This window comes from Theropithecus gelada, chromosome 7b (genome assembly GCF_003255815.1).
Source record: "Theropithecus gelada isolate Dixy chromosome 7b, Tgel_1.0, whole genome shotgun sequence".
Classification (NCBI taxonomy): Eukaryota; Metazoa; Chordata; class Mammalia; order Primates; family Cercopithecidae; genus Theropithecus; species Theropithecus gelada.
Window position 1 is genome coordinate 32,811,993 of NC_037675.1, and position 20,563 is coordinate 32,832,555.

At 38.6% G+C, this 20,563-nt stretch overlaps 1 protein-coding gene across 3 annotated transcripts in view; it reads left to right on the plus strand.

Moving 5' to 3' along the window:
• Positions 1–20,563, plus strand: part of NUBPL (nucleotide binding protein like) — a 256,040-nt gene that overhangs the window by 192,224 nt on the left and 43,253 nt on the right. The gene's annotated exons all lie outside the window — the stretch shown is intronic.

A 20,563-nucleotide genomic window follows, 5' to 3' on the forward strand; every position in this document is an offset into this window, starting at 1 on the left:
TTCAAAATATTACCAGAATAAGTATATTTATAAAACCATTACACTTTTGTTACTAGGAAGAGCAAAGTCTCTGGTTCTTGTTGTTCTTGGGAGAAAGAATTTGTCCAAGAGACAATTTTAGCAAAAAGAACAGAGAATTTATTGAAGAAAGTACATGCCAAGAGAGGAGCAGGCTGGAAAAACAGCAGTAGGAGCAGCAAGGGTTAAGTAGTAGCAGAGACAGTACGCTCTGAAAGAGGAGGCAGAGTGAGCTGCTTGAAAGAAGATGAGCCAACAGCCCTGAGAGTTCAACACTGCAGTTTTCATTGTGTTGAACTCTCTCTTTAAGTTCCTGTCTGTCTCAAGTCTCGGCCTTTGTCTTTGGCTAGTTTCCCACTTCTGCTTTAAGTCTCTACCTTGTCCCTGATTAGTTCCTGCCACAGTTTTGTGGGATTCTCTTACTCTGAGTTGATGCACATGTGTGTGCCCAGTGTTGGATATGAAGTCTACTTAATGGCATTGTTGCTCCTTACTGCCACCCCAGGAAGGTCGTATAGCAGTTAAATCTGTACTTGCTGTGCCTGTGTATCTCTTAAGAATTTCCCCTTTGCCCTCTTTCCCTCCTTATCAGCATGTAGCTAGCTACATTCTGACAGGTGAGCAATTACTGGGCATCTTAAGGGGTATTTCTGAGTGAGCAATTACTGGGCATCTTAAGGGGTATTTCAGGGTGTTCCTTTCTGCATAGGTATTTCCGCTCCTGTCTACTCATACCCAGCATGCAGGTTTTGGGTGGTCTCTGGGATGTGAGATTTTCTAGTCCTCCTTTTCTCAGGCGCTCTCTTTCCTGCTCATGTCTAGCTATCTGTCTGCTCTAACACTTCACAAAGGTGGTAGTATAAATCTGTGTTCTGGGAAAGCAGTAGCATTAAGTATTTTTTAGGCAGAACATGACTGGTTCACTGCTGTGCAGCACTTATACCACTGGTACATGACAGGCACTCGGTAAATATTTATTGAGTGAACACTGAATAAGAATAAATATAAGGAAAATTGGCTTTTTGGTAAATACAACTGTGGGAGAATCTTATAGTCTGCTAATTAATATTAAAGTCAAGAAAAAAATAAACATAGCTTATATCAAATACATAATACTTCAATATGGTAGTGCATATCTTTTTTATGATATGGAATTTAAATATTAGTACAGTAGTTACCCTTTATATTGAATCTGTTTCTAAGGATTTTCCTAGATTCCACTAGAGAAATAGTTGTAAATCTCTCATATATGAAAGGATTTCTGGAAAAATAATGGAATTTTAGAGTATCTTTGCTAATTAGTTATATGCTGATTACCAAACAATATCATTGACATTTAATGATTAAAAGGTTTAGAATCTAAGTTTTTGACAAAATATACATGTTGTTTGGAAATATCAGGTATAACCTTATTAATAGAGATACTTTTGCTGGTTTAACATATTTATAATTTAATGGAGTCTGAGACTTTTTCTTTGGTAAGGCAGGCTGTAAAGTATGAGATGGGAGTAAAATGATATATGAAAATAATTCATTTTTTCATACTGTGATTTTTCTTTCTTTTTTTGCTATTTTCTCTTTAAGGTATTTATCATTTTAGGATTTTATATTTACAAATTTTGAGAGTATTTACCAAATGTTCATTTAAAAAAAAAATGTGCTTCTGATACCTTGGAATGCCTTTTGCAAGCATACAAAATGCTTACATTATTCATATAGATAATACATTAGTAAAATTGGGCTAAATTATCATTTATGCCTCGAGTAGTGACTTGGCACCTTGGAAAAGTTTAAGTTACCTCACACAGATAAACTGATGTTGCCTAAGCAGTCTTTTTCTCCATTTACTTTTCTTTAAGCTCCTTTGGACAAGATTTATGATTAAATTACCCTATTTTAGTTTGTATTTATACTCCAACACCAGCATTGTATATAGATAGAGGCTGAGATTTTCTTCCCCATTCTTTCTTATATCCTAAAATTTAACCAGTGTATTTCTTTTTTTCCTTTCCTCTGATGAAGAGTCTGCTATGTAATAGGCAATTAATACTACATGAGAGTAAGACAGTCTTTTTTTTGTTGTGGTGGTGAAATGTGCAGAACAGTTAAGTAGTACTATTAATATATTGACATTGTTGTGCAGCCATCACCACTGCCATCGCCTTCATCTTCTCAAACTGAAACTTTGGAGCCATTAAACAGTAACTCTCTGGTCGGGTGCTGTGGCTCACGCCTGTAATCCCAGCACTTTGGGAGGCCGAGGTGGGTGGATCACGAGGTCAGGAGACCGAGACCATCCTGGCTAACACAGTGAAACCCCATCTCTACTAAAAATGCAAAAAAATTAGCTGGGTGTGGTGGTGGGCACCTGTAGTCCCAGCTACTCGGGAGTACAACTCCCGGCGTGAACCCAGGAGGTGGAGCTTGCAGTGAGCCAAGATCACACCACTGTACTCCAGCCTGGGCAGGAGAGCAAGATTCTGTCCCCCCCAAAAAAACCCAAAAACCAGTAACTCTCTGTGGATCCTCCGTTCTCCCCAGCCTCTGATAACCACTATTCTTAATGTAATTTTTACATTAAAGGAAGACCAAGCAAGAAAATATATTTTGAAAGACTGCATTAATGCCAGGTGTGGCGGCTCATACCTATAATCCCAGCACTTTAGGAGGCCGAGGCAGGAGGATCACTTGAACCCAGGAGTTCAAGACCAGCCTGGGCAATATAACGAGACCCCCATCTGTACAAAAGAATTAAAGAGAAAAAAGTCATCTGGGAGTGGTGGCGTGCACTGGTGGTCCCAGCTACTTAGGAGGCTAAGGCAGGAAGATCACTTGAGCCCTGAAGGTCGAGGCTGCAGTGAGCTGTATTCAAGCTGTTGCACTCCAAACTGGGTGATAGAGTAAGACCCTGTTTCAAAAATAAATAAAAATAAAAAAAGATTTAAAACCTAAAATTTATTTTATGATTTATTATTAAACCATTATATCAATAAATTTTGATTCATATGCAACGTAAATACGTAGCACTGTAGAGGAGAAAAGGATGAGTAAATCAGTCTATTCCCTAGACAAGAGTTCCTTACCTTTTTTGACTTTCAGAGTTTTTATGAGAATTTGATGAAAACTATGGATTTTCTCCAGGAAAATATATTTATATATGGTATACAGAAACATTAATTTTGTATATAAATTTAGGAAATTTACACTGCTCAGGTTAAAGGCCCTAGCTCTAAGAGGTAGAGCAAGATGAGGAGCAGGAGAGAGTGGCTGGTAAGAAAAGAACATGTATGACTAATCCAGAGTATGGGAAGTGCTTATGAGAGATCTAAACCCAGGCTATGAGTTTCAAAGGAAGAGACTATGAGATTAAGGGGAATACAAAATGCTTCATGGAGATGGACCTTGAAGAATAAATATGATACATTGTAGAACATTCAGGATTGCTCCATACCTTGCCTTCTTTGCTTGTTCTTTAATAATTTAATCAATGAAAAGCACTAATTCTTTATGGGCAATAGATTTCTGTATGAAATGGTATCATGGTGATTGCCTGTTAATAATAAACTGCCATTGGATGACAGTCTTCCATACATTAATTTTCAAATTTAATTCTTACAGGTGTTATATGATTTTTATTTTCTTAAATCTCAGAAGGGTTTAGTGGCTTTCATAAGAAAACACAATTACAGTAAATCATAGCTAAATTTCATATTCATTTTGACAGAGTTTAAAGCTTATGCTGTTGACCTCTACATCAGACTGGCCTAATGTAAAACCCAACAATGTTTGACTCATAGATTTTTCTGAGTTTAGCCCTAATCCATTAAAATTAATTTAGGTTGAAATTATTCTAATCTAGGTAATCCCTGATAAAAAATAAATTTATCTGTGAATATGCCTAGATTTGTGGACCCCTAGGGGCTGAATATCCAACTCGTGGTCTGGATTGGTGCTTACTATATTCAGTAATTTTTTTGAGTCCTAAGAGACTACTTTGGTCCTCTTTAACTCACACATTCCAGGAGAATTCTGGAGGTAGTCTAGAAGCAGTTTTCTTCTTCTTTTAGGAGTATAGCCCCAAGTGATTCTTGAAGAGACCAGTATTATCTTTGTGCTGATTCATATACCAGTCTTGAACATATGGCCTGTTTTCAGACACCCTGGCTCTCCGTATAGAATTGTAGCAGTGAGTGTTAGTACATTCATATTGTGGTTATTAAGTCAGTATTAAAATGGATAACAATGAAAGACTAGATTTCCTACATTGAAGTTGTATTAATTTGTATTTTATAATTATAAAAAATAGCAGCAAGGAAATGCAGATAAACAAACAAACAAAAAGTAGCAAACAATAAATATGTTCTACCAAAAAGGATGTTGAAGGGAATTTGGGGAGCATGTGATTGTGTCTATGTGTGTGTTAAAGTGTGTATGTTAAAGCCTTACTTCCTGAGGTTTGGGTTTATTCAGGCCAGTGTCATTTCACAGGTAGCATATCTAAAAAGGTACCAAAAATGATCTAGTTCCCAAGATTTCGAGGGAACGGCAGCAACCAAGGAATTGCTGGCCTGGCTGAATCATGACTTTCATAAATTTACATAACCTGTAACAGCCTGTCAGAATCATGTCTGCTCTTTCAGACTTAACTAAATTATATGTTCTCTAATTATAAACCCAGTTTTTCTTTCCTTATCATTGACTTTAGAACTCTTTTAAGATACTCTGTGTTCTTCTACCTTTTCTTATGTCCCATATCCTATAAACAACATAAGCTCTTTAGATTCCCATTTGAGTATCCCTGTAATTTGACCTCTCTCTCCTTCCCAGTAAACACCTTCATATAATTTGGATCCCTCTAAAAAAAAACCCTTTGTACTCACTACTCCTACCTTCCCTTTACTTTCCAGAGTCTGTCTTTACAACGCAGTTGATTCTCACTTAGAATGCCTTTCCTCCCTGTCAGTGAGTACTCAAATCCTGTGTAATCTTTAAAAGCTATCTAGCTCAAATGTCTACTCCCTGCCATCTTCCCCAAATCCCCACTTAGGAATCACTTCCCCCTCGTTTGGAAATCATATAGCATAATATTTGGATCATTCCTATAGCACTTCTGATGTTCTTCATTCAAAACCTGCATACCTATGTTATCTTCTCTAGCAGACTGTTAACTTCCTGGAGGGCTAGGCTGTTTTTCATTCATCTTTGCATTTCTCAGGGTGCCAAACTCAAAGCCTTTCTGCAACTACTCAGGAAATGTTGAATCAATGAATGAGTGTTTTATCTGTGACTGTGTTATCTTTCCAACTAGGCTGGAAGCTGCTTGAATGCAAAAAATTTTTCCTATTTATCATACTGTCTCTTAAAGTACCTTGGCCTATAGCTTATACAATTAATATTAACTGAGTAAATGACAAAGCTACTCTGACTAGCTATTACTGTTTATGTAGAAAGTTTTGTGCCCCCTTATCTTTCTTACCATCCTGCTGATTCATCCTATGAGCCCCTCACCCAAGTGTTTTTTCTGTGTATATGTTAAAGGAAGCATTTTTCAAGGAAATATACATTTTATTTTATTTCCCCTCTGAGAGAAAACTACTTTCATTTTAGGTATTTATTTATGTTTTTTTTTTGTTGTTGTTGTTGTTTTGCTGTACCGTACATAATATCCATGTGATCTGTTGAGGCCTTTTAGTATTCGCTTTGTTTTAGTGTGTGGGATAGTAGTGTGCATGTAGGCATTTGCTATTTGATTACTTGCAGGCTCTATATTAAATTACTAATGAGAATAACTAGTGTTGTTCCTAGTGTTGTTCCACTGTAATACAGTAATTAGAAATTATCTTATTTAGGGGGCGTGGTGGCTCATGCCTGTAATCCCAGCACTTTGAGAGGCCCAGGTGGGTGGATCACGAGGTCGGGAGAAGGATGCCATCCTGGCTAACATGGTGAAACCCCATCTCTATTAAACATAAAAAAAATTATCCGGGGCTGGTGGTGGGTGCCTGTAGTCCCAGCTACTCGGGAGGCTGAGGCAGGAGAATGGCGTGAACCCGGGAGGCAGAGCTTGTAGTGAGTGGAGATCCTGCCACTGCAGTCCAGTCTGGGTGACAAGGCAAGACTCCATCTCAAAAAAAAAAAAAGAAAAAAAAAATTATCTTATTTACCTGAAGTGATGTTTAGTAAGGTGCTAAATACCTTTCTGATCCTCTGTCCTTACCTGTGGAAAACTTGCTTAACTCCACAGACTTGTAAGGATCAAATAAGATAATGAATGTAAAGGCTCCATCTAAATGTGTACTGTTTTCTAGAAACTACAGGAACACTATCAAAAAGTATTTTTGTGGGCAGGGCGGTTAGTAGTGAAATGTCGTGAATTAGAAAGAGCCTTTCTATCAATTTTGCATTTCTGTAAGCTATGTTGAGAATAAAATCAGATGTTTTATACTTGGAAAGAGACATTCTTTTGGAAGATGCGTAGAGGCAGACCTGTCCACACAGAAAGTATTCTGAAAGAGAATCTTGAATCTTGATATTAGCTAGATACAAGATACAACTGCCCCCACAAAAAAAAAAAAAAAAAAAAAAAAAAAAAAAAAAAAAACAAAAAAAAACAACCTTTTTTATAGTGTACATGTAGTTTCTAGAAAATACTACACATTTAGATGGAATCTTTACATTCATTATCTTATTTGTTCCTTACAAGTCTGTGGAGTTAAGTTCTGCACAAGTAAGAATAGAGAATCAGAAAGGTATTTAGTACCTTACTAAACATCACTGCAAGAAATAAGATAAAGAATTTCTAATTAGCAACTCTTTGTATGTGCTCCATCTTGTTACGTAGAATGGATAACAACCTCATCAGGTAACAGGTACATCTTGGGAGTATCACAGGTTTGGTTCCAGACCACCTCAATAAAGCAAATATCATAATCAAGTAAGTCTCATGAACATTTTGGTTTCTTAGTACATACAAAACTTTTGTTTACATAATACAGTAGTCTATGAAGTGTACACAACATTATGTCTTTAAAAATATACATTCCTCAAATATTTTATTGCTAAAAATGCTAATGGTCATCCAAGCCTTCAGCAGGTCATACTCTTTTTGCTGGCAAAGTGTCTTGCCTTCACGATTGTGGCTACTGACTGATCAGGGTGGCAGTTGCTGATGGTTGGAGTGGCTGCAGCATTTTCTTAAAATAAGACAACAAAGAAGTTTGCTGCATCAACTGACTCCCTTTCAGGAAAGATAGCATGTGATGCTGTTTGATAGCATTTAACCAATAGTAGAATATCTTTCAAAATTGGACTCAGTCTTCTCAAGCCATGCTTCTGCTTTATCAACTAAGTGTACGTAATATTCTAAATACTTTCTTGTCATTTCAACAGTGTTCACAGCATCATCACCAAAAGTAGATTTCATCTCAGTAAACCACTTTATTTGCTAATTCATAAGGAGCAATTCCTTATCTGTTCAAGTTTGATAATGAGATTTCAGCAATTCAGTCACATCTTCAGATCCCACTTCTAATTCTAATAATTCTCTCACTGTTTCCACCACATCTGCAGTTATTTCCTCCACTGAAGTCTTGAACCCCCAAAAGTCATCTGTGAGGGCTAGAATAAACTTCTTCCAAACTCCTGTTCATCTTGATATTTTGACCCCTGCCCATGAATCACAAATGTTATTTGGTACAGTGAGAATACAAACAGCATAATATCGATTAGGATTGTCGTCTTATTATATGGGTGTGGTTTGTGGTACCCCACAACAGTTATAATAGTAACATGAAAGATCACTGATCACAGATCACCATAACAGATATAACCTTAATGAAAAAGTCTGAAATATTGCAAGAATTACCAAAATGTGACACACAGCCACAAAATGTGACTATGTATGCTGTTGGAAAAATGGCACGGGTAGACTTGCTTGACACAGGTTTGCTACAAACCTTCAATTTGTAAAAAATGCAGTATCTGTGAAGTGCAGTAAAGTGAAGTGCAATAAAATGAGGTGTGACCATATAAGAAGAAACTTTAAATTTAAAAAAAAAACTTATTTGTGTTAAATATTTTTCCTTCTTTTTTCAACTGAAGTGCTGTGTATGATATCTGAAGACTGTCTCAATTTGACTTCAACTCTTGGAATTAAGTGAAGACTTTATGCTTCATATGAAATATGTGAAGCAGGCTTTCTCTTTTTAAGGATTGGAGAGTTTTAGTAATTTATTTATATTAAAGTGCTGTATTAGAGTCCTAGCAGGAAACAGATGACACACCCTAAAATGAAGTTTAATGAAGCGACTAGTTACATAGGAGTGAGCAGCATTAAGGAAACCAACCAGAGATGGTGACGTACCCAGGGACTAGTGACAGTACAACTTGTTATTGCCCTTCCGCTGGAAGGGGCAAGGGAGTGAACTGTGTTAGTGGAACTTGGAGCCTGCTGGAGCCATGGAAAAGGGGTTGCCTGATAGAAGAAGCTATGGCTCTTCCCAGAACTGCTACAAGGCAGGAAGGAGTGTTGGGTGAGGTAGGTAATAAAACTTCAAATTCTTTCTCCTCCCACAGTCTCATCTCCTGTTTGTCCCTCCTCATAGTGGATCCTCATTGAGAGCCAGAAGGCAAGGAAACTTGGGTGATACAGTCCACAGAGGTCAGCTCCTGGGGGACTGATCAGGGCAGAGGGCATTTGGGCAGAGTTTAAGGAATGCAGAGGGAGACTGCCGCAAGTGGAATAATTAACACAACATTGCTTCTTCATGGATATAATTGTGAATTAACAGCTTGACATAGATGAAATACAAAGAAAGCGGACAGAATCTCTGCCCTCTTAAAAGATTGTATGCTAATTTAGACACCCGTAGTACAGTCAAATTAGTGAAAATTAATACTATCACAAGGCAAAATTATACTGTCATAAACCTACAAACAGAATATTTATGTTGTAGATGAGCAGTGATACAAGTATATTTTGTGTAATGGGGAGTAATAGATGGAAGAGTTCATTTTGATAGGATAGTTAGAAAAAAGTTCCCCTTCACGTTATTAAGTAAAGATTGATATAGGAATGAAACTTTTGGAAATTGTTCTTATAATAGAACGAACAAAGATTGAGCAACTGAGTGGGAAGCTATCATGATCCCTTCTTTGTTCCTTCTGTTTTCTTCCAGGGAACAGCAGAAGTGGTACAGGACACAGCTAGATAGTCCTAGTGTGAGTCCTATTTTGATTTCTTATCTCCTAGAGAGAGAGAAGCCACTATGTATGACAGTAGTGGGCTAGTTAATATGCTGAATATTGATGGGCTCACGAAAAGTTGCATTAACAGTTTGGTGTTATATTATTGCTGTGGTTTGACTGTGTCCCACAAAAGTTCATGTGTTAGAAACTTATTTGCTAATGTAACATTATTAAGAGGTGTGGACTTTAAGAAGTGATTGGGTCATCAGGGCTCTATCCTCATGAATAAACGAATGCCCTTATCCCAGGAATGAGTTAATTCTCAAGGGAGTTAATTAGTTTTTACAGAAGGGAGGGAGTTCTCTCCAGAGCAGGTTGTAATATAATAAAAACAAGTTTAACTTATTCTTTTTTTTATTTTTATTTTTTATTATTATTATACTTTAAGTTCTAGGGCACATGTGCACAACGTGCAGGTTTGTTACATATGTATACTTATGCCATGTTGGTGTGCTGCACCCATCAACTCGTCAGCACCCATCAACTCGTCATTTACATCAGGTATAACTCCCAATGCAACCCCTCCCCCCTGCCCCCTCCCCATGATAGGCCCCGATGTGTGATGTTCCCCTTCCTGAGTCCAAGTGGTCTCATTGTTCAGTTCCCACCTATGAGTGAGAACATGCAGTGTTTGGTTTTTTGTTCTTGCGATAGTTTGCTGAGAATGATGGTTTCCAGCTGCATCCATGTCCCTACAAAGGACACAAACTCATCCTTTNGCCATTCTAACTGGTGTGAGATGGTATCTCATTGTGGTTTTGATTTATACATCTCTGATGACCAGTGATGATGAGCATTTTTTCATGTGTCTGTTGGCTGCACAAATGTCTTCTTTTGAAAAGTGTCTGTTCGTATCCTTTGCCCACTTTTTGATGGGATTGTTTATTTTTTTCTTGTAAATTTGTTTAAGTTCTTTGTAGATTCTGGATATTAGCCCTTTGTCAGATGGGTAGATTGCAAAAATTTTCTCCCATTCTGTAGGTTGCCTGTTTACTCTGATTGTTTCTTGTGCTGTGCAGAAGCTCTTTAGTTTAATTAGATCCCATTTGTCAATTTTGGCTTTTGTTGCCATTGCTTTTGGTGTTTTAGTCATGAAGTCCTTGTCTGTGCCTACGTCCTGAATGATATTGCCTAGGTTTTCTTCTAGGGTTTTTATGGTTTTAGTTCTAACATTTAAGTCTTCAATCTATCTTGAATTAATTCATGTATAAGGTGTAAGGAAGGGATCCAATTTCAGCTTTCTACATATGGCTAGCCAGTTTTCCCAGCACCGTTTATTGATTAGGGAATCCTTTCCCCATTTCTTGTTTTTGTCAAGTTTGTCAAAGATCAGATGGTTGTAGATGTGTGGTGTTATTTCTGAGGCCTCTGTTCTGTTCCATTGGTCTATATCTCTATTTTGGTACCAGTACCATGTTGTTTTGGTTACTGTATCCTTGTAGTAAAGTTTGAAGTCAGGTAGCATGATGCCTCCAGCTTTGTCCTCTTTGCTTAGGATTGTCTTGGCAATGCAGGCTCTTTTTTGGTTCCATGTGAACTTCTAAGTATTTTTTTCCAATTCTTTGAAGAAAGTCATTGGTAGCTTGATGGGGATGGCATTGAATCTATAAATTACCTTGGGCAGTATGACCATTTTCACGGTATAGATTCTTCCTATCCTTGAGCATGGAATGTTCTTCCATTTGTTTGTGTCCTCTTTTATTTCCTCGAGCTGTTGTTTGTAGTTTACCTTGAAGAGGTCCTTCACATCCCTTGTAAGTTGGATTCCTAGATATTTTATTCTCTTTGAAGCAATTGTGAATGGGAGTTCACTCATGATTTGGCTCTCTGTTTGTCTGTTATTGGTTTATAGGAATGCTTATGAGTTTTGCACGTTGATTTTGTATCCTGGGACTTTGCTGAAGTTGCTTATCAGCTTGAGATTTTTGGGCAGAGATGATGGGGTTTTCTAAATGTACAGTCATGTCATCTGCAAACAGGGACAATTTGACTTCCTCTTTTCCTAATGAATACCCTTCATTTCTTTCTCCTGCCTGATTGCCCTGGCCAGAACTTCCAACACTATGTTGAATAGGAGTGGTGAGAGAGGGCATCCCTGTCTTGTGCCAGTTTTCAAAGGGAATGCTTCCAGTTTTTGCCCATTCAGTATGATACTAGCTGTGGGTTTGTCATAAATAGCTCTTATTATTTTGAGATACGTTCCATCAATACCTAGTGTATTGAAAGTTTTTAGCATGAAGGGCTGTTGAATTTTATCAAAGGCCTTTTCTCCATCTATTGAGATAATCATGTGGTTTTTGTCTTTGGTTCTGTTTATGTGATGGATTAGGCTTATTGATTTGCGTATGTTAAACCAGTCTTGCATCCCAAGGATGAAGCCAACTTGATAATGATGCATAAGCTTTTTTAATGTGCTACTGGATTCGGTTTGCCAGTATTTTATTGAGGATTTTCACATTGGTGTTCATCAGGGATATTGGTCTAAAATTCTCTTTTTTTGTTGTGTCTGTGCCAGGTTTTGGTATCAGGATGATGCTGGCCTCATAAAATGAGTTAGGGAGGATTCCTTCTTTTTCTGTTGATTGGAATAGTTTCAGAAGGAATGGTACCAGCTCCTCTTTGTACCTCTGGTAGAATTTGGCTATGAATCTATCTGGTCCTGGACCTTTTTTGGTTGGCAGACTGTTAATTATTGCCTCAGTTTCCGAGCCTGTTATTGGATATTCAGAGATTCAACTTCTTCCTGGTTTAGTCTTGGGAGGGTGTATGTGTCCAGGAATTTGTCCATTTCTTCTAGATTTTCTAGTTTATTTGCATAGAGGTGTTTATAGTATCTGATGGTAGTTTGTATTTCTGTAGGATCAGTGGTGATATCCCCTTTATCATTTTTTATTGCATCTATTTGATTCTTCTCTCTTTTCTTCTTTATTAGTCTTGCTAGTGGTCTATCAATTTTGTTGATCTTTTCCAAAAAACCAACTCCTGGATTCATTGATTTTTTTGAAGGGTTTTTTGTGTCTCTTATCTCCTTCAGTTCTGCTCTGATCTTAGTTATTTCTTGCCTTCTGCTAGCTTTTGTATATGTTTGCTTTTGCTTCTCTAGTTCTTTTAATTGTGATGTTAGGGTGTCAATTTTAAATCTTTCCTGCTTTCTCTTGTGGACATTTAGTGCTATAAATTTCCCTCTACATACTGCTTTAAATGTGTCCCAGAGATTCTGGTACATTGTGTCTTTGTTCTCATTGGTTTCAAAGAACATCTTTATTTCTGCCTTTATTTCATTATGTACCCAGTAGTCATTCAGGAGCAGGCTGTTCAGTTTCCATTTAGTTGTATGGTTTTCAGTGAGTTTCTTAATCCTGAGTTCTAATTTGATTGCACTGTGCTCTGAGAGACAGTTTGTTGTGATTTCTGTTCTTTTACATTTGCTGAGGAGTACTTTACTTCCAACTATGTGGTCTGTTTTGGAATAAGTGCGAATGTATATTTTGTTGATTTGGGGTAGAGAGTTCTGTAGATGTCTATTAGGTCTGCTTGGTGCAGAGCTGAGTTCAAGTCTCCTGGATATCCTTGTTAACCTTCTGTCTTATTGATCTGTCTAATGTTGACAGTGGGGTGTTAAAGTCTCCCATTATTATTGTGTGGGAGTCTAAGTCTCTTTGTAGGTCTCTAAGGACTTGCTTTATGAATCTGGGTGCTCCTTTCTTGGGTGCATATATATTTAGGATAGTTAGCTCTTCATGTTGAATTGATCCCTTTACCACTATGTAATGGCCTTGTTTGTCTCTTTTGACCTTTGTTGGTTTACAGTCTGTTTTATCAGAGACTAGGATTGCAACCCCTGCTTTTTTTTTTTTTTGCTTTCCATTTTCTCGGTAGATCTTCCTCCATCCCTTTATTTTGAGCCTATGTGTGTCTCTGCACATGAGATGGGTCTCCTGAATACAGCACACTGATGGGTCTTAACTCTTTATCCAATTTGCCAGTCTGTGTCTTTTAATTGGGGCATTTAGCCGATTTACATTTAAAGTTAATATTGTTATGTGTGAATTTGATTCTGTCATTATGATGTTACCTGGTTATTTTGTCCATTAGTTGATGCAGTTTCTTCCTAACATCAATGGTCTTTACCATTTGGCATGCTTTTGCAGTGGTTGGTACTGATTGTTCCTTTTCATGTTTAGTGCTTCCTTCAGGAACTCTTGTAAGGCAGGCCTAGTGGTGACAAAATCTCTCAGCATTTGCTTGTCCTTAACAGTGGATTCATTCTAACAGAATCGGATCTTCTTGCTTCATTTCTTTAATTTGATCTTCAATCACTGATACCCTTTCTTGCACTTGATGAAATCAACTGCTGAAGCTTGTGTATGCATCACGTAATTCTTGTGCCATGGTTTTCAGCTCCATCGGGTCATTTAAGGTCTTCTTTACACTGTTTATTCTAGTTATCCATTCGTCTAATCTTTTTTCAAGATTTTCGCTTCCTTGCAATGGGTTCAAACATCCTGCTTTAGCTTGGAGAAGTTTGTTATTACCAACTTTCTGAAGCCTACTTCTGTGAGCTCATCAAAGTAATTCTCCATCCTGCTTCATTCCGTTGCAAGGTGAGGAGTTGCGATCCTTTGGAGGAGAAGGGGTGCTCTGGTTTTTAGAATTTTTCAGTTTTTCTGCTCTGGTTTCTCCCCATCTTTATGGTTTTATCTGCCTTTGGTCTTTGATCATGGTGACCTACAGATGGGGTTTTGGGGTGGATGTCCTTTTTCTTGATGTTAATGCCATTCCTTTCTGTTAGTTAGCTTTCCTTGTAACAGTCAGGTCCCTCAGCTGCAGGTCTGTTGGAGTTTGTTAGAGGTTCACTCCAGACCCTGTTTGCCTGGGTATCACCAGTAGAGGCTGCAGACCAGCAAAAATTGCAGAACAGCAAATATTCCTGCCTGATCCTTCCTCTGGAAGCTTCATCTCAGAGTGATACCCGGCTGTATGAGGTGTCAGTCAACCCCTACTGGGAGGTGTATCCAAATTGGGCTAACAGTGGTCAGGGACCCACTTGAGGAGTCGGTCTGTCCATGGTGTCAGAGCTCAAACACCATGCTGGGAGAACCACTGATTTCTTCAGAGCTGTCAGACAGGGACATTTAAGTCTGCAGAAGTTTCTGCTGCCTTTTGTTCAGCTGTGCCCTGCCCCCAGAGGTGGAGTCTACAGAGGCAGGCAGTCCTCCTTGAGCTGGAGTGGGCTCCACCCAGTTTGAGCTTCTGGCCACTTTTTTACCTACTCAAGCCTCAGCAATGGCAGACGCCCCTCCCCCAGCCAGTCTTGCCGCAGTTCCATCTCAGACTAGCAGTTCCATCTCAGACTAGCAGTGAGCAAGACTCCCTGGGCGTGGGACCCACTGAGCCAGGTGTGGGATATAATCTCCTGGTGTGCCATTTGCTAAGACCGTTGGAAAAGTGCAGTATTTAGGTGGCAGTATCCCGATTTTCCCAGTACAGTCTGTCAGGGCTTCCCTTGGCTAGAAAAGGGAAATCCCCCGACCCCTTGCACTTCCCAGGTGAGGCGATGCCCCACTCTGCTTCCACTTGCCCTCCGTGGGCTGCACCCACTTTCACACCAGGCCTAGTGAGATGAACCAGGTACCTCAGTTGGAAATGCAGAAATCACCCATCTTCTGCATTGATGACGCTGGGAGCTGCAGACCAGAGCTGTTCCTATTCGGCCATCTTGCAAGGGTTTTATCTTAACTTTACAGCAGACATCAGAAGGAGGAAGCAGGGAAGAGAGAGAAACAGAATGAAGACAGACAGACAGACAGAGATAGATATGCACTAATAGTACCATCTGATTCCATCCTAAGTGCTTTAAAATCTGTGGAAGCCTCTTTGGTCCCCAGTCGTTCCTAAGTGAACTCAGTCTGGTTAGTTCTGCTTCTTATTTTTTTAAATTTTTTTATTTTTTTTGAGACAGAGCCTTGCTCTGTCACCCAGGCTGGAGTGCAGTGCAGTGGTGCAATCTCGGCTCACTGCAAGCTCTGCCTCCTGGGTTCACACCATTCTCCTGTTTCAGCCTCCCAAGTAGCTGGGACTACAGGTGCCCGACACCACACCCAGCTAATTTTTTTGTTTTTTTTACCAGAGATGGGCTTTCACCATGTTAGCCAAGATGGTCTTGATCTCCTGACCTCGTGATCTGCCTGCCTAGGCCTCCCAAAGTGCTGGGATTACAGGTGGGAGCCATCATGCCCAGCCAGCTCTGGTTAATTCTTTATAGCATCATTAAGATGGAGTGACTGGAAGCCCATTTAACTGTTGACTCCATTATACTGAAGAGTCAGTATTTGTCCCTAAACATCAGATATGTATCCAGATTTTTTTGACGAATTTGTATTCCTTTTTGTTACACACACACACACACACACACACACACACACACACTAAGTCCTGGGATACATGTGCAGAAGTCACAGGTTTGTTACATAGGTATGCATGTACCATGGTGGTTTGCTGCACCCATCAACCTGTCATCTACATTAGGTATCTCTCCTAATGCTATCTCTCCCGTAGCCCCCAGCGCCCAACAGGCCCCGGTGTGTGATGTTCCCTTCCCTATGTCCATGTATTCTGATTGTTCAGCTTCCACTTATGAGTGAGAACATGTGGTGTTTGGTTTTCTGTTCCTGTGTTCATTTGCTGAGAATGATGGTTTCCAGCTTCATCCATGTACCTGCAAAGGACATGAACTCATCTTTTTTTAATGGCTGCATGGTATTCCGTGGTGTGTATGTGCCACAGTTTCTTATCCAGTCCATTATTGATGGGCATTTGGGTTAGTTCCAAGTCTTTGCTATTGTGAACAGTGCTGCAATAAACATGCATGTGCATGTGTCTTTATAGTAGAATGATTTATAATCCTTTGGGTATATCCCCAGTAATGGGATGGCTGAGTCAATGGTACTTCTGGTTCTAGATCCTTGAGGAACCGCCACACCATCTTCCACAATGGTTGAACTAATTTACAGTCCCACCAACAGTGTAAAAGCATTCCTATTTCTCCACATCCTCTCCAGCATCCATTGTTTCCTGACTTTTTAATGATTGCCTTCTAACTGGCATGAGATGGTGTCTCATTGTGGTTTTGATTTGCATTTCTGTAGTGACCAGTGATGATGAGCTTTTTTTCATATGTTTGTTGGTGCATAATGTCTTCTTTTGAGAAGTGTCTGTTCATATCCTTTGCCCACTTTTTGATGGAGTTGTTTTTTTCTTGTAAATTTGTTTAAGTTCTTTGTAGATTCTGGATATTATCCATGTCAGATGGATAGATTGCAAAAATTTTCTCCCATTCTGTAGGTTGCCTGTTCACTCTGATGATAGTTTCTTTTGCTGTGCAGAAGCTCTTTAGTTTAATTAGATCCCATTTGTCAATTTTGGCTTTTGTTGCAATTGCTTTTGGTGTTTTAGTCATGAAGTTTTTGCCCATGCCTATATCATGAATGGTATTGCCTAGGTTTTATCCTAGGGTTTTCATGGTTTTAAGTCTTATGCTTAAGCCTTTAATCCATCTTGAGTTAATTTTTGTATAAGGTTTAAGGAAAGAGCCCAGTTTCAGTTGTCTGCATATGGCTCGCCAGTTTTCCCAGCACCATTTATTAAATGGGGAATCCTTTCCCCATTGCTGGTTTTTGGCAGGTTTGTTAAAGATCAGATGCTTGTAGATGTGTGGTATTATTTCTGAGGCCTCTGTTCTGTTTCATTGGTCTATATATCTGTTTTGGTATCAGTACCATACTGTTTTGGTTACTGTAGACCTGTAGTATAATTTGAAGTCAGGTAGTGTGATGCCTCCAGCTTTGTTCTCTTTGCTTAGGATTATCCTGGCTATATGGGCTCTTTTTTGGTTCCATATGAAACTTAAAGTACCTTTTTCTAATTCTATGAAGAAAGTCAGTGGTAGCTTGATGCAAATAGCATTGAATCTGTAAATAACTTCGGGTAGTATGGCTATTTTCATGATATTGATTCTTCCTATTCATGAGCATGGAATATTTTTTTCCATTTGTTTGTGTCCTCTCTTATTTCCTTGAGCAGTGGTTTGTAGTGCACCTTGAAGAGGTCCTTGACATCCCTTGTAAGTTGGATTCCTAGGTATTTTATTCTCTTTGTATCAGTTGTGAATGGGAGTTCACTCATGATTTGACTCTCTTTTTGTCTATTATTGGTGTATAGGAATGCGTATGATTTTTGCACATTGATTTTTTATTGTGAGACTTTGCTGAAGTTGCTTATCAGCTTGAGGAGATTTTGGGCTGAGACGATGGTGTTTCCTAAATATATAATCATCTGCAAACAAAGTCAATTTGACTTTCTGTCTTCCTATTTGAATACCCTTTCTTTCTTTCTCTTGCCTGATTGCCCTGGCCAGAATTTCCAATACTATGTTGAATAGGAGTGGTGAGTGAGGGCATCCTTGTCTTGTGTCAGTTTTCAAAGGGAATGCTTCCAGCTTTTGCCCATTCAATATGATATTGGCTATGGGTTCATCATAAATAGCTCTTATTATTTTGAGATACGTTCCATCAATAAATAAAAAAAAAACGCTTAGTTTATTGAGCGTTTTTAAAATGAAGTGGTGTTGAATTTTATTGAAGGCCTTTTTGCATCTGTTGAGATAATCATGTGGTTTTTTTCATTGGTTTTGTTTATGTGATGGATTATGTTTATTGATTTGCGTATATTTAACCAGCCTTGCATCCCAGGGATGAAGCCAACTTGATAATGGTGGATATGGTTTTTTTATTTTTATGTGCTGCTAGATTTGATTTGCCAGTATCTTATTGAGGATTTTCGCATTGATGTTCATCAGTGATATTGGTCTGAAATTTTCTTTTTGGTTGTGTCTCTGCCTGGTTTTGGTATCAGGATGATGCTGGCCTCATAAAATGAGTTAGGGAGGACTCCCTCTTTTTCCATTGTTTGGAATAGTTTCAGAAGGAATGGTACAGCTCCTCTTTGTACCTCTGGTAGAATTCAGCTGTGAATCCGTCTGGTCCTGGTTTTTATTGGTTGGTAGGCTATTAATTACTGCCTCAATTTCGGAACTTATTGGTCTATTCATGGATTCAACTTTTTCTTGATTTAGTCTTGGGAGGGTGGATGTGTCCAGGAATGTATCCATTTCTTCAAGATTTTCTAGTTTATTTGCATAGAGGTATTTATAGTATTCTCTGATGGTAGTTTGTATTTCTGTAGGATCAGTGGTGATATCCCCTTTATCATTTTTTATTGTATCTATTTGATTCTTCTCTCGTTTCTTTATTAGTTTGGCTAGCAGTCTATCTATTTTGCTAATCCTTTGAAAAAACCAGCTCCTAGATTCATTGATTTTTGAGGAGTTTTTTGTGTCTCTATCTCCTTCAGTTCTGCTCTGATCTTAGTTATTTCTTGCCTTCTGCTAGCTTTTGAATTTGTTTGCTCTTGCTTCTCTAGTTCTTGTAATTGTGATGTTAGGGTATCGATTTTAGATCTTTCCTGCTTTCTCCTGTGGGCATTTAGAGCTATAAATTTCTCTCTAAACACCACTTTAGCTGTGTCCCAGAAATTCTGGTATGTTGTGTCTTTGTTTTCATTGGTTTCAGAGAACTTCTTTATTTATGCCTTAATTCATTATTTACCCAGTAGTCATTCAGGAGCAGGTTTTTCAGTTTCCATGTAGTTGTGTGGTTTTGAGTGAGTTTCTTCATTCTGAGTTCTAACTTGAATGCACTGTGGTCTGAGAGACAGTTGTTTATGATTTCCATTCTTTTGCATTTGCTGAGGAGTGTTTTACTTCCAATTGCTAACTAGAATAACCAGTTTAGAGAAGAACGTAAATGACCTGATGGAGCTGAAAAGCAGCACGAGAACTTTGTGAAGCATACACAAGTATCAATAGCCTAATTGACCAAGCAGAATAAAGGATATCAGAGACTGAAGAGCAACTTAATGAAATAAAGCATTAAGACAAAATTAGAGAAAGAAGAATGAAAAGGAACCAACAAAGCTTCCAAGAAAAATGAGATTTTGTAAAAAGACAAAACCTATGTTTGATTGGTGTGCCTGAAAGTGACAGGGAGAATGAAACCAAGTGGAAAAACACTCTTCAGGTTATTATCCAGGAGAATTTCCCTTCCCCAACCTAGCAAGACAGGCCAACATTCAAATTCAGGAAATACAGAGAACACCACAAAGATACTCCTTGAGAAGAGCAACCCAAGACACATAATCATCAGATTCACCAAGGTTGAAATGAAGGGAAAAATGCTAAGGGCAGCCAGAGAGAAAGGTCGGGCTACCCACAAAGGAAAGCCCATCAGACTAACAGCAGATCTCTCTACAGAAACCCTATAAGCTAGAAGAGAGTGGAGGCCAATACTCAACTTTCTTAAAGAAAAGAACTTTCAACCCAGAAGTTCATATACAGCCAAACTAAGCTTCATAAGCAAAGTGAAAGAGAAATAAAATCCTTTACAGACAAGCATCCAGGCCTGCTTTACAACAGCTCCTGAAGGAAGCGCTAAACTTGGAAAGGAAAAACTGGTACCAGCTATTGCAAAAACATACCAAATTGAAAAGACCATTGACACGATGAAGAAACTGCATCAACTAACAGACAAAATAACCAGCTAGCATCATAATGACAGGATCAAATTCACACATAACGATATTAACCTTAAATGTAAATGGGGTAAATGCCCCAATTAAAAGACACAGACTGTCAAATTGGATAAAGAGTCAAGACCCATCAGTGTGCTGTATTCAGGAGACCCATCTCATGTGCAAAGACACACATAGGCTCAAAATAAAGGGATGGAGGAATATTTACCAAGCAAATAGAAAAAAAAAGAGGAAAAAATGCATGGGTTGCAATCCTAGTCTCTGATAAAACAGACTGTAAACCAACAAAGGTCAAAAAAGACAAAGAAGGGCATTACATAGTGGTAAAGGGATCAATGCAACAATAAGAGCTAACTATCCTAAATATATATGCACCCAAGAAAGGAGCACCCAGATGCATAAAGCTAGTTCTTAGAGGCCTACAAAGAGACTTAGACTCCCACACAATAATAGTGGGAGACTTTAAGTCTCCATTGTCAATATTAGACAGAACAATGAGATAGAAAATTAACAAGGATATTCTGGACTTGAACTCAGCCCTGGACCAAGTGGACGTAATAGACATCTGCGGAACTCTCCACCCCATATCAACAGAATATATGTTCTTCTTGGTACCACATCACACTTATTCAAAGTTGGATTCTTAACCTTC